Here is a 14,983-nt window from a genome sequence, read left to right on the forward strand (position 1 = left end):
CATATCAAAAAAAAGATGACCTAAATAAAAGGAGAGGTAAACAACTGTACTAATAATCTACTGCTGTGTAACAAACTACTCCAAAACTTCAGCAGTTGAAAATAACATTTATTTTCTCACACAGTTTCTAAGGGTCAGGAATCCAGGAGCAGCTTACCTGGTGTGTCTGGCTCAAGGGTCTCTCATGAGGTTGCAAACTGTAGTTAGGTCTACACTCAACTGAAGGCCTGAGGATCTGCTTCCAAGTTCACTCAAGGCTACTAGCAGAAGGCCTCAATTCTTTGTCATGTGGATGTCTGGAGACAATATTCCACTGGTCTCTTGCATTTCTTTCTGCACATCTTGCAACTGAGGATCTCACTGCCCTTTGTTCCAAACTAACTTCCCAAAAGTGTTTATAAAGTTAACAGTTGTGGAAGATAAACTCTCCTCCAGAGCAAAGAACAGGTATGCTTACCGCCCATTAAAAAAATATCCAGGTTCCCTATGTTCGGAATTCCTCTCTTGTAATGCAAGCACTGCATGCGCAGTTGTCATCTGACCCTCTTCACATCAAGTGTGATTTGGAGCTTGAGGAACTGGTGCAAAAATGCTGAAAGTACCGTGGCTACTACTATAGCTGTGACAATAACCTGTCTTTCGACGCAGACCCAAGAGTCTCATGTCTTCTATCAGCATCCATGAAACTGCAGTAGGCTAACTTGTTAGCTTGCAAGTAGGGTAAAATCTCAGCTCCTTCACAGGCTTGACAATGGGCCTCTCTACAACATGGTGGCTGTTTTCTCCTAGAGTGACTGATGAGAGAGAAAGACTAATACACAAGCCACTGTGCCTTTTACAACCTAATTTCAGAAGTGACTTCAACCATATTATATTGGTTACACAGACCAACCCTAATATAATGTGCAAGGTGACTACAAAAGGATACAAATACAACCAGGCAGAGATCAATGGGAAGCATGTTAAAGGCTGACTACCAAATTCCATATTGTTATAGGTCAGTTCTCCCTAAATATTTTATAGAGAAACACAATCCCAATCAAAATCCCAAAAGGTTCTTTTTTTTTTTTGTAGAAATTGACAAACTGATTTTAAAATTTATATGGAAACACAAAGGAACTAGACTGGCCAAACAATATTAGAGGATTCACACTATTTGACTCCAAGACTTAAGGTGATAGAGACAGTATGATACTAGCAGAGAAGAAACAATTAGATCAAAGAAACAAGAAAGTCCAGAAACAGATCCATACATATATGTGTTTAAACATTCCTGGACAGGGCTTCCCTGGTGGCGCAGTGGTTGAGAATCTGCCTGCCAATGCAGGGGACACGGGTTCGAGCCCTGGTCTGGGAAGAACCCACATGCCGCGGAGCAACTAAGCCTGTGAGCCAGAACTACTGAGCCTGGGTGTCTGGAGCTTGTGCTCCGCAATGAGAGGCCGCAACAGTGAGAGGCCCGCGCACCGTGATGGAGAGTGGCCCCCGCTCGCTGCAACAAGAGAAAGCCCACACACAGAAACGAAGACCCAACACAGCCAAAAATAAATAAATAAACAAATAAATAAAAACATTCCTGGACAAAAACACAAAGGCAGTTCAGTCCAGAAAAGAAAACAAAATTTTTCAAACAATGGTGTTGGGATTGGATAAATGCATTTGTAAAAAATGAACCTCAATACCTATGAAACTTGTAAAAGAAAACAAGGGAAATTATTTCAAGACTTGGGAGCAGGCAAAAGCTTCTTAAAACTCTAATCTATTAAAGAAAAAAACTGATTAATTGAACTTCATCAAAATTAAAAACTTTAGCTTATCGAAATACACTGTTAAGGAAAACAAAAACTTACAAACTGGGAGAAAATACTCTCAATGCATTGATGTGACAAAAAACATATCCAGACTATATTAAGAATTCTTACACATCGATAATAAAAAGATAACCAATTTTTTTTTAATGTGCAAAAAACAAGGATATTCCACAAAAGAAAATACACTAATTACTGACAATTGTCAATAACCATATGAAACATCATTAGGTCGCAAGGAAATCCAAAATAACACAAGATACCATTTCACTTCCACTAAATAGCTAAAATTTAACAAATGATCATGCAAATGCTGGCAAGGATGTAGAGCAACTAGAACTAACACAGAGTCACAGTGAGAGTATGTCAGAGAAAACTGAATAACTACACAGCAGTTTTTTATATAGTAAAACACACATCTGCCTGTGAACCAGCAATTCCAATCCTAGGCATTTACTCAAGAGAAATGAAAACACATGTTTGCAAGAAGATCCCTGCAGGCCTTATTCTTAACAATAAGAAACTGGAAACAACTCAAATATCCATCAACAGAAGAAAAGATAAACTCTGGTATATTCATCTAACAAAATACTACTCAGCAATAAAAAGAACTCTGACACATCCAACCTCATAGATGCATCTGGAAATATATGTTAAGCAGAAGAAGCTAGATGCAAAAAAGCACACACTGTATGATGACCAAACAAAATAATCTACATTGTTAGAAATCACAGTGCTTGGGAGAGAGGAGAACGGAATGGAAAGGGCAACCATTAAACTTTCTGGGGTGATGAGAATGTTCTTTATCATCTTTTGGTTATCAGTTACACGGGTATAACTGTCACAACTAAAAGTGAACAGCTAAAATCTGTACATTTTATTGTATTTAATTTACATCTCAATATAAATAAATAAAAACAAATTTTAAAAACAAATTTGAGCTCATAGTATTAATTTTCCATTTTTTCTTTGTCTTGGGTTGTCCACATATATATTTAGTGTGTGTATATATATATATATATATATACACACATTTATGGGTTATCGGTAATTGTTACTCATCTACTATGTGCCAAACATGATGCTTGCTTACAAAATAACTGTTAAGTCCATGCCTCAAGAGGATAACAATCTAAAGCAAGGAAATACACAATAACAATACACAATGTGAGGGTTTACATTATAAAGATATACACAGGGGGGACTTCCCTGGTGACGCAGTGGTTAAGAATCCTCCTGCCAATGCAGGGGACACAGGTTCAAGCCCTGGTCCGAGAAGATCCCACATGCCACGGAGCAACTAAGCCCTCGAGCCACAACTACTGAACCTGTGCTCTAGAGCCCTCAAGCCACAACTACTGAGCCCGTGCCTAGAGCCCATGCTCCGCAACAAAGAGAAGCCACCACAGAGAAGAGAAGCCCGTGCACCCCAACGAAGACCCAACACAGCCAAAAATAAAAATTAATTAGTTAAAAGAAAAAAGATATACACAGGGACTTGTGAGAAGGAGAAAAGGGCACCATACACTGCCTGAAAGAAGAGTTAGGTAACAGAAAAGCCTTTTCGTTAGGTGAAGCATGAAAAGTAGGACTTCGGACATGCAGACAAGCAGGAATGGATCATTATAAGCAGAGAAATACCACGTGCAAAGACACAGAGGCAAAGAGTCTAAAACAACAGGGAGCTAGGAGCAGTTCAGTGTTTTTGGAGTTTGGAGAACCTATGGAAAAAAAGGAAATGCCAGCAAGGTAGGTAGGTACCATTCTAATGTTAAGGCATTTGCATTATACAGGCAGTGAAGAGCCACTGAACAGCTTTAAGCAAGGGAAGGACACATACAAATCTGCAACTACAAGTATCACTCTGCTAACAGTGTGAGAGAAAGCCTAAAAGAGAGTGAAAAATGGAAGCAGAGCTACCTGTAAGAAGGCACCTGCAACAAGCAAGTCATGTTTCCTTTTAGTAAACCAACCGCCGCACATGGACTGAAGAGAAATTCAAGAACCCCCAAAATGGACAGGAAAATGAGTGAAAATTAAAATCAGACTGTTCACAGAAAAAAAACAGAATGATCAAAATGGCCCAAACATATGAAAGGATACTCATCTTCACTCATAAGAGAAATGTAATGACATAAATCACAGCAAGATCCTTTTTGACCCACCTCCTAGAGAAATGGAAATAAAAGCAAAAATAAACAAATGGGACCTAATGAAACTTCAAAGCTTTTGCACAGCCAAGGAAACCATAAACAAGACGAAAAGACAACCCACAGAATGGGAGAAAATATTTGCAAATGAAGCAACTGACAAAGGATTAATCTCCAAAATTTACAAGCAGCTCATGCAGCTCAATGTCAAAAACACAAACAACCCAATCCAAAAATGGGCAGAAGACTTAAATAGACATTTCTCCAAAGAAGGTATACAGATTGCCAACAAACACATGAAAGGATGCTCAATATCACTAATCATTAGAGAAATGCAAATCAAAACTACAATGAGGTATCACCGCACACCGGTCAGAATGGCCATCATCAAAATGTCTACAAACAGTAAATGCTAGAGAGGGTGTGGAGAAAAGGGAACCCTCTAGCACTGTTGGTGGGAATGTAAATTGATACAGCCACTATGGAGAACAGTATGGAGCTTCCTTAAAAAACTAAAAATAAAACTACCATATGATCCAGCAATCCCACTCCTGGGCATATACCCTGAGAAAACCATAATTCAAAAAGAGTCATGTACCACCATGTTCACTGAAGCACTATTTACAATAGCCAGGACATGGAAGCAACCTAAGTGTCCACTGACAGACGAATGGATAAAGAAGCTGTGGCCCATATATACAATGGAATATTACTCAACCATAAAAAGAAATGAAATTGAGTTATTTGTATTGAGGTGGATGGACCTAGAGTCTGTCCTGTCATACAGAGTGAAGTAAGTCAGAAAGAGAAAAACAAATACCATATGCTAACATATATATGGAATCTAAAAAAAAAAAATGGTTATGAAGAACCTAGGGACAGGACAGGAATAATGACGCAGATGTAGAGAATGGACTTGAGCACACAGGGAGGGGGAAGGGTAAGCTGGGAAGAAGTGAGAGAGTGGCACTGACATATATACACAACCAAATGTAAAATAGATAGCTAGTGGGAAGCAGTCGCACAGGGAGATCAGCTCGGTGCTCTGTGACCACCTAGAGGGGTGGGATAGGGAGGGTGGGAGGGAGACACAAGAGGGAGGGGGTATGGGGATATATGTATATGTATAACTGATTCACTTTGCTAAACAGCAAAAACTAACACACCATTGTAAAGCAATTATACTCCAATAAAGATGTTTTTAAAAAAAAGAGAAATGTAAATTAAAACTACACTGAGGTACCATTTTTCACCTATCATATTGGCAAAAATCCAAAAAGTATCATTGTATGCTGTTGCGGCAAGGCTATAGGAAAACAACTACTCTCGTGTATACATTACTGTGACAACCCTCACGAAGGACAACGGAACTATATCTATCAAAATTATATCCTACAACCCTCATGAAGGACAACTTAACAGTATCTATCAAAATTGTATCCGCTTTATTCTTTGACCCAACAATTCCACTTCTAGGAAGTTAATCTAGACACACTTGCATGTGTACAAGATGATATATGTACAAGGTTGTTCATGCAGTATTTTTATAATAGCAAGAACTGGAAACAATTTAACTGTCCATCAGTGGGCTAGTTAAATTACGGTCCATAAATGAACACTCTGCAGCTGTTGAGAAAGAGAGCACACATACTAGCACTTTATATACTAATACAGAAAGATCTCCAGGGTATACTGTTAAGTGACATAAATAAATAAATAAAAGGCAAAGCAGTTAAAGTTTCCAACATTAGTGTAAAACATGTGTTGGGGTGAGGGGAGGCGTGGGGTGGGATACATATACTTGTACAGGGTTGTATTTTTTAAACCCCCAGAAGGATATATAAAAAACCCAATAATACTAGTAAGCTATTGTAGAGGAGTCTGGGAATTTTACAGATGAGGAAGGGTATGGAAAAGAGACTTTTTTCTCTTTTTGGTTTTTTACTTTTGAAGTATTACTGTGCAGATAGTGTTAAAAAAAAAAAAAAAACTTTGAACTACTGCATCAGAATCAACAGGATTTGTTAACTCATTTGATTTGAGAAGTAAAGGAGACAGAGAGATCAAGATGACACCCAAGTTGCTGACTTGATGACAAACCTAGCCATTCAACTTAAAAAAAAAATTGTATTAACCAATGCAGATGTTAAAGGATAAAGGAAGGCAGCTCAGTTTTGGACATGTACTGGAAGTGTCGTGTCTGATGGCATATGAGAAAAAGATAGGAAATTGAGAAGAAACGTTAGGGATATGGCTGTTAGCAGAAGCCTTGGAGGAAAAAAAGGGAAAACATTTTATATGAGCCTAATTTACCTAGGAATTATTTATTCTGTAAACCCAATTAACCCAGAGAATAAAACTAAAAAGGCAACTAACTCAAAGTGACAGCATAAGGCCACATAATCATACCCTTTTCTCACAGACACCAGGCTCTCACTAAAAGCTTATTTATTTGTTACATTTAGATAACTTCCCAAGTTCACAACAGATTAGAAACATCAAAAAAGGGTGCGGGTGAGAATTCCCCAGCTGTCCAGTGGTTAGGACTTGGTGCTTTCACTGCCGAGGGCCCGGGTTGGATCCCTGGTCCAGGAACTAAGGTCCCTCAAGCCTCGAGGTGTGGCAAAAAGTAAATAAATAATTTTTTTTAAAAAAGGGTGCAGGTGTAGCTACCAGAGGCAACCATTTGGCAGCAGCATGAGGCAGCAAAAAAAAAAAAAAAGATGGGAATACCACCAATACCTCAAAAAAGCACAGCATTCTTCAAGGGCTCTTCACAGAGCCAGAGTACCATATTTTATCATCTAAGACTTGGCCAAAATGGTCCCTCCTTTAAGAAGTTTTTCATGGTTCCTACACTCTTAACCTAAGTAATTAATCTCCCTTTAACAAATTTCCAATTTCAAGTATGTTGTTTACACCTTCCCAAAAGCACTTTATTCTGCCTCGTTTTATAATTATTTTACAATTATAACTGGTATAACTGGTATTTTGTGATACCAAGTCTCCTTCTTCCCACTTGAATATAGATCTCTTAAATAAAGGTGTATCTTTCACCTTTATATCTCTGAGCACAATTTCCTTACATAGTATAGCATGCAAATATCCATTCAACAAATATCCATCTTTGCCTTCTCTAAAGTGTTGTGAATGGACCTGCCACAAATAGAGTCTCCCTGCCCCAAGTTATAGTTTTCTATTAAGTACTTACGTACTTGTCACCAAGGGAAGCATCTGGCCTGCCTTATATCAAAAACTAATTTAAGGGGTGACTGGAAGTGACAGCTAATGGCTTTAGGGTTTCTTTTATAAGAGACAGATTCTAAGAGCAGATTGTGGTGCTGGTTGCACACACCTGCGAATGTACTAGAAGTTGATGAGTTGCACAGTTTCAATAGGTGAACTGTATGGAATGTGAATTATATCTCAATAAAGCTGATTTTAAAAATGAGATACCTGCTATTATTCCCCACTTCACAGATTTAAGAAACTGAGGCTTGGCAATTAGGTAATTTATCCACGGTGACACAACTAGCTAGTGATGGAGGGAGGATAAAAACCCAAGCAGTCTTGACTCTATGTCTATATGCTTAGCCGCCACGCTCTTCTGCTTTCCTCAGCAAAGGACTTCACTTATCAAGCATCATATCAAATGCCTAAATATGTTCCTACTGCTGTTCAAGTCTTCAATGCTAGTGACCTTCCAAACTCCACGTAGGACTGCAAAGCCTTGACCTAATTATGTTACACCATGAAGGTAGAGGAGAAGGAAAGAAAAACGCTGAAAAGAAAGGGACCAAAGAGACAGAGGAGGGGAAAAATGTACTCAAGATCTATATTTCAAAGCTTTCCATTCTGAGCATAAGACTACATGAAACATTACTACTGCTTGACTGCTATCATCAAAGTTGGTGGGCAGGCCTAATTCACCTGAGCTGGGAGCTTCCTGGACTAGGTCTGCTGAATCCAGGGTTTCTTGGCAAAAGAGACATTTTAGGCCAGATAATTTTTTGTTGTGGAGGGCTGCCCCACACATTGTAAGATGTTTAGCAGCATCCCTGCCTCTACTCACTAGATGCCAGTAGCACCACTCTTCCCGCCCCCCTCCCCCACCCCCAGTTGTGACAACCAAAATGTCTCCAGGCATTGCCAAAGGTCCTTGGGCGAGGTGCTGGGGAAGGAAGCGGTGTTCAAAATCACCCCCATTTGAGAGCCACTGGCCTAGACTAAAGGTAAAGTTGAAAAAGGGCCAGCCATTTGATATTAACTCGTGTATCTAATAACTGGAGACAAAAACTTTTTTTTAACCAGCTTTACTGAGACATCTTTGACACATAAAAATGTAGATATTTAAGGTATACAGCTTGTCTTTTGATATATGTATGCACTGTGAAAAGATCACCACAATCAAGCTAATTAACACATCTCTACATACTTACCATTTGCGGGGGGTTGGGATAGGTGGTAACAGAGAAGAGCCTTTTAAATCAATTGCCTCCCAAGCCTACTAAGAAAAAAAACTTATTTCATTAAAAAAAAAAATGTGAAGCTGGGGTGGGGGCAGCATGTAGGGATTAAATAGGAACAAAGCTCATGCAGTCATGCCAACTTCTGCACAGGTCAGCATGTAATGCCCCTGAAACTAGCAGAATATCAACTATAAAGAGGGACTACTAAAGATCAGAAAATAGATCTAAAGAACATTAGAAATGAGAACTGCTCCCTTTGGTTTGAAGAAAAATCAGTTTCCCTTATAATAAAAACTAAGTGTTCCTCATCTCTGGAAGAACTGAAATATCAAAGTCAAGGTTGCCACCCCACCAGGGAAGTATAAATAAAAATGAAATGACAGTTGGGGCACAAGGGGGGAGTGGTGAGACAGGACAAGCAGACAGTAGGAGATAGAGCTTACCCTATATGAAATTACTTGCCCTGACTCTCAAATCTCCCTTCCTGCCTTTATATAATCTTCCATTAAGACCAAGTTAAGGGCTTTCAATACTTAACCTCTGGTTATTGTTCAAAGTCTAGCACTGCAGCCTCTCCATTCAGAGCACTGCTCCCCCTCAACGTGCCACGGGCTCTGAAACCTTGTTTCTCTCTAAAAGTTCCATCTCCCTCAAACCATTTTAGATGGGGGGGGGAGGGGTGCACAGATAACTTAATCTACTCAATCTACAGTGTGCGCTGCAAGTAACCTCTGCCCAATAAGCATACAAAAATGTTTTCCCCTCCTCATAATCAACAAAATGCAAACCCAAAACAAGATACAAACTTCACATATCAAATCGGCAAAAGGCATAAAGTTTAATAAGGCCCAATGTTGGCAAACATGTAACAGTCATAGTCATATACTGTCGGTTTGTGTAAGTAGTTACAACCTACATACCACTCAAAAGGAGTCAGAATAAACTGTGGTGACACATGCATATTAATACTCTAATCATTGTTTAAATTATGTTGATCTATATGTGCCAATATGAGAAGAGCTACATGACATCAACTACAGAAAAAAGTAAATTTCAGGAAAAAAGTAAACAATATAGCTTTTAACAACAACAAAAAAAAGCAGTAAGTATAATACTATTTGCATAAATTCTTTGAAAAGTAAATTTTCTGAAAACTGTTAACAGTGGATTACCTTTTAGGGGGAAGAGATAAAGTAGCTTTTATTTTTATTTTCTGTACCACAAGAATTTCCTTATCATATACATGTATAACTTTTAACTTAAAATATAGTTCTTTAAAGTACTCTGTTCCCGCCAACCTTAACAACTCTCACTACCAACTCTCCATACGCACCCCAACCCCCATCCCAGTATCTGAAGGTTAACTGAAATTGCCTGGCGGAATTTCAACTACTTAGGGATGCATTCTGTAAATACACTTTGGATATATATCTGGGACTTTTCTTTAAAAATCTCTTCCCTTACTTCTCTAAAACCACCTCTGAGATGAAAGGGAAAAAGAATCCCTACACTGCCCAGGGAACCACAAACTCTTGTTTCCTTTTGGGCCCCCTAACCATTCTCTCCAAGAGAGAGACAATGCTTGTGGTCATAATGTCCCCTCCTTCACTCTCCCACATAAAGAGCAACCTCAACTGTCACTGAAGAGGGAGGAAGGCCTGGCCCTGGTAGAATCACTTAACAGCAGGGATCCTACTCTGGTTTTTCTCAGCTCTCATCACCTTGGTGCAAGTGGCAAACCACCACTCGAAACTTCTATAGGGCAGAGTCTCTGTCCTGTTTATTACATCATCCATGGTACAGTATATATACGAAGCTTAGTATTTGTTCATTTTAACTGAATCAGGTCAGAGCAATCTCTGTCAAAGGGAAGCAAGTTAGTGGAGTACTTCTAGATCATGGTCCTTTAAAGATGCCTCAAATTAGCTTCCCGCTTATCAGTCTTTCCTCCACTCCCCTTAGCTGACTTATAAGTTTTACACAGCTAAACCAAGTATTTCTAATTACTGCTTATCACTGATGTCTAATCATTAGAGCACAATAACTATCATGGATATTTTTAAACATCTCAGAGTAATGGCTTTAAGGTTTAAACAACTAAATTTAACTAATCTGACTTTAATCTTCACGATTTTCTCACTGAGCATGATCACCCCTATCAACTGAAACAATTACAGCAAACTTATCCTTAATTTTGAACTAATCAGTGAGAAAGAGTTATAAAACCTTTTTAAGTATTGGGGAAAATGGTTATAATCAGGTGGTTCATGACAGTACAGTGTGAGGAAGAGCTGACCTCTACACTCCAAGGAAGCACAATTTTGAACCATTTGGCAACGTCTTAAATGAACTTAAAAAGTAAATATATTCTCAGAGAAATTACTGGGTTTATTGTTAGACTAAGTATTTTTGGAATTTTTAACATTTCCAAACAGGAATACTCAAACCAAATACAATTTTCTCCAAACACCTACTGTAACTGGAAGCAAATGACTTGTGTAGCAAATTGAGTTTAAAAGTAAAAAAAGAGAAAGTAAAAAATAAAAAAATAACACATTCATGCACACATGCATCTTATAACAAAATAAAGTTCAACACTAACTTCCAAATTACCCCGGCTTACAAAGAATAAATAAATGCCTTGTCAAGTATTGTTACACAATGAAAGATCAAGCAACTCCAGGAGACAGAGACATGCAAGAGGTTATCTTCTGAGACAATTTAAGTGGACCGAATCCTGGATAGAAATTATTAAAACCAGACTCTGAAACAGATGGTTAACCTCGAAACTTTCTTGGTTGAATGAAAAAAAAGGGGGGAAAGGAGAAAGAGAATAATATGCTACCTGGCAATAATTTTAAATATTGCTTAAGTCCTGAATAAAACAATACAGACCACGTGGATACTTCTAAGCCTCCAGGAGATGTAAGGGCTGCCTCAATTCCACAAGAATATGACTGTGACTTTGAATAAATCAATCAAGTTACAATCTGAACCTAATTTCTCATGCATATAATGAGTGAGTTGGAGATCATCTAAATTTCCTTATAGCTCTCTAACACTAATAAAGGAAATACAAATTTATTCTTTTCTAACATAGATTATATACAGTACTTGTCATCCAAGCGAAATCAGTGAGCTCTCCTGTTAGTTCTAGGCACACACGATCAAAAGAAGTAGCACTGAAGAAGCCACAGGACAATCCTAATCTCCAAGAGGGAGAAGCAGAAAGAACACAATCTCCCAAAATACTCCCCTCTACACAAAGTTTTGGGTACCATTCAGTCTTCACCAGGGTAAGCCCTGTCTAATACAGCGTATCACTTTATTTTAGGCTTAACAAATTATTGACAAAGCCTGGTCCTCAAAACATGACTCTTTGTATCCATTAAAGTTGCAAACCATTTTAAAGTAAATTTAGAAATTAAAACTTTTATCCAACAGCCAACTCAGTAGAACTACTTGTCAAATACGCTTAGTACAAAACATTCCACGACAGCAAGGATCACTATCTTCACCACGTTACCTCCTCTAATTCTTGGGAAAAGTGAGGAAAAAGACATAACCAGACAAGAATGAAAGTGACAGGAAGAGTACAAAAGCCACTGTAAAAAAACAAAGTTAATACAAGGAGAATCAACCTCAACAAAAAAGGAGAAAATAAGAAAGGGCACAAAAGTTCTTTAAGAAAAAATAAAGGCCAATACAAACACTACCTTGTCATTTAAAATATTCACACATTCAAGTAAAACCCAGAGTATAATTTTTTAAACCATCAAAAAAGCACACACAAAAAATTACTATTTCAGTAATCAAAGAATATCTAATGTGCACCTTTTCTATATACATTCGTACATTTATTTTGAAAGAATAATGTTCTCATTTAAGGTTTTTTTTTTAAAGAATAATGTTCTCAATTTTTTTTTTACAGTTAAGGTTTTCAAAATAAATCTACCTTTCTATAAGAAGTTCCATGTTGAAACTGTCACCTACATGTTCATCACTATAAATTTTAATTAGGTTTTCTGCTATCACCAGACGATAGCAGATTAATCGTTCCACAAACTGACCTGCACACACCAGAGGAATGCTCATCTTATTGTCTAAAATTGCTAACATCTCCGACATATGTACTGCATAAATAAGTGTCCTTTCTAGCCCACATTTTGCTTAATACCATTTTTGTGCCTTTAACTATTTTACTTGACTACTGCTTACGTAAGTATAGAAAATGCTCTATCTTGGAACTTCATCTACATGTGTTGAGAACAATGATTATACTGCCATTCAAGTTTTAAATAATTATGACTTACAGCTCGCCTCATATATAAACACACTTGAACTTTTAGAAGTTATTAGGAAGACAGTAGAAGACCTCCAAAACTCACTCAAGACCGCAGACCAACCTTCGAACGTAAAGGCTACATCCACAGTCTCCTAAACGGTTTAACAAACAGGGTTGGGTAGGGTCGTTCAGGACAGTACTGCCCATCCATCATTTCATAACAGAAGTGTGAGAAGAGCGTTCAAAGCACGTCCTTCAAAATCAAATAAAGGAATCCCTTTCGGGGGTTGGTTAGGATGCCTAAACGTGTCAAGTAGGCAGGGACCTGCTCTTTCAAACCCTACCCCGAGTTTACACCGGCCGCGAAGGAACGCAGGAACAGGCAACTCTGAAGCCGACGAGGTGCAGCGTTTCAGGGTTCAGACTCATTCCCTCGAATAACTGTACCGCGGCTTAGCGTAGCTTTAACGTGTATACCAAAAGGCAACAGCAGCAAGAAACCACAAACAAGCGTTTCCTCTCGACCAGAAACTTTTCAGGTGTCACTAAGATAAGAGACTGCAAAAATGTCAACTGTACAGCTGCACACCGTTTGCATGGTCGCTCCGACTCCGAGGATTCCGAAAGGAAAGCTAGAACTCAGTGGTGGCCCGGGAGAAGCCACTCCAGCCCGTGCTGGACTCTTCCTCAACTAGGTCCTCGGGTGCCTCCAACACCAGCTCCAAGAGGCGCGGTAGGCGCGCTTTATCTCCCGCGACTGGCAAGTAACAGGATAAAAATGTCACTCTGTCGGCCCGTTGTCGTCGCCCGGAGCGGAGGCTGCGCGGCGTGGGCGACCCAGCGGCGGGGGCGAGGGCGCCGAGGCCCGCACACCGCCCCGAGGTCAGCCCCGACCCGCGCTCCCCGCCCCTCGCCCGGAAAGGGGAAAACCCGCCCGCGGGAGGATTCAACAGGAGCGCCGCGCCGCCCGCCTGCCGCCCGGGAAACAGCCGCCGGGCTGCCGGGCGCTGGGGGAGGGGCGGCGGGGCGCGGGCGGCGGGGCGGCGGGCAGCCGGCGCGGACCCCCGGCAGCGCGCAAGGTCACCGCCCGCCGCCCGCCGCCCTCGTCGCCGCGGGCGCCCCAGCCCTGCCAGGGCGGCAAGTTTAATTTCCAGAGGCTGCGGCTGAGTCCGCGGCGTGGAGGGAGCGCGCCGGCCGTGGGGCCCTCCCCACCCCCACCGCAGAACCCGGCCCACGCCCCCGGCCCGCGCCCTACTCCTCCCGGCCCCGCCGCCGCCAGGCAGCCAGCGGCTGCAGCCCCCGATGCCGGGAGGCGAGTCTCGGCTGGCAGGCGGGCGGCGCTTGAGCCCCGCCACAGACTCAGCCGCGGTGGCGGGCGCTGAAAAATGGAGCGCGGCGACCAGAGGGAAGAGACATTTTCTTCCCGTTAACTGAATTGATTCCTACCTCCGGGTGGCCGACTCGCTACTCCTCTCACTCCGCTGCTCTCCGGGATCCGCCGCCGCCGCCGCATCCAATCGCCTCCTCCCCCCCCTCCCCTTCCGCAGCCAGCCCGGCCGTTCCTCCTCCTCTCCGCTTCAAAATGGCGCCAAGCGCTATTCGGCGGCTGCTCCAATCGAACCGCCGCGGACGGCACCCGGGGGCAGGCAGAGCGCCGCGTGGGTGCGCAGCGCCCCCTGCCGACCGGACAGCCTCGCGCGCGCGCCGGCCCCTCCGCCCAACTCCCTTCCGCCCCGCCCCGTGCGCGCGCGCGTGCCCGCCTCCGCTCCGCCCCGCCCCGCCCGTCGCGCGCGCACGCAGCCACACGGGCACGCCGCCGCTGTAGCCGCGGTGGCGGCGAGACCGGCAGCTGTCAATGCTTTCTCGCTTCCTTGACTTTTGCCGAAAACCACATAAATTGTTATATATCTCTAGCCTTATGGATAAAAGTTGGGAATTTTTTAAAACAGTGAAATTGAGTACTAATGTGCGAAGTAAATAAAATTGGTGTTTACTTTGCTCCTTACTTGGGAACTCTGACCTAGTCACCTCAAAATGCCATAAAATAACTTTTTTCTGCACTGTGTGTGTAATGTCTTTACTTAATCCCACAGCTTTCCCGTTTTCAGGTATTGTTTAGGTAGCGGGTGGGGGGACGTAGTAATTCCATCTGTAACAAAGCATTCCATTCATTCGTTTTATCACAGCTGTCCTTATCGGAGGAGAAACAATCTATAAAGACCACAAGGACGCTTACCAGAAGGTGGGTTTTCTAACCCGCTTCACCTCCAG

General features: G+C 41.4%; 1 protein-coding gene across 5 annotated transcripts in view; it reads right to left on the minus strand.

The window, feature by feature from the left end:
- PDS5B (PDS5 cohesin associated factor B) overlaps positions 1-14,238 on the minus strand; it is a 196,883-nt gene extending 182,645 nt beyond the window's left edge. For all 5 annotated transcript variants that reach the window (XM_022574627.2, XM_022574626.2, XM_089899278.1 and 2 more), the window contains exon 1: positions 14,159-14,238. The gene's annotated coding sequence lies outside the window, so the exon portion shown is untranslated. The remainder of the gene's footprint in view (positions 1-14,158) is intronic.
- Positions 14,239-14,983: the final 745 nt, after the last annotated feature.

This window comes from Delphinapterus leucas, chromosome 18 (genome assembly GCF_059928025.1).
Source record: "Delphinapterus leucas isolate spDelLeu-1000000601 "Yukka" chromosome 18, BTC_Dleu_Yukka2, whole genome shotgun sequence".
Lineage (NCBI taxonomy): Eukaryota > Metazoa > Chordata > Mammalia > Artiodactyla > Monodontidae > Delphinapterus > Delphinapterus leucas.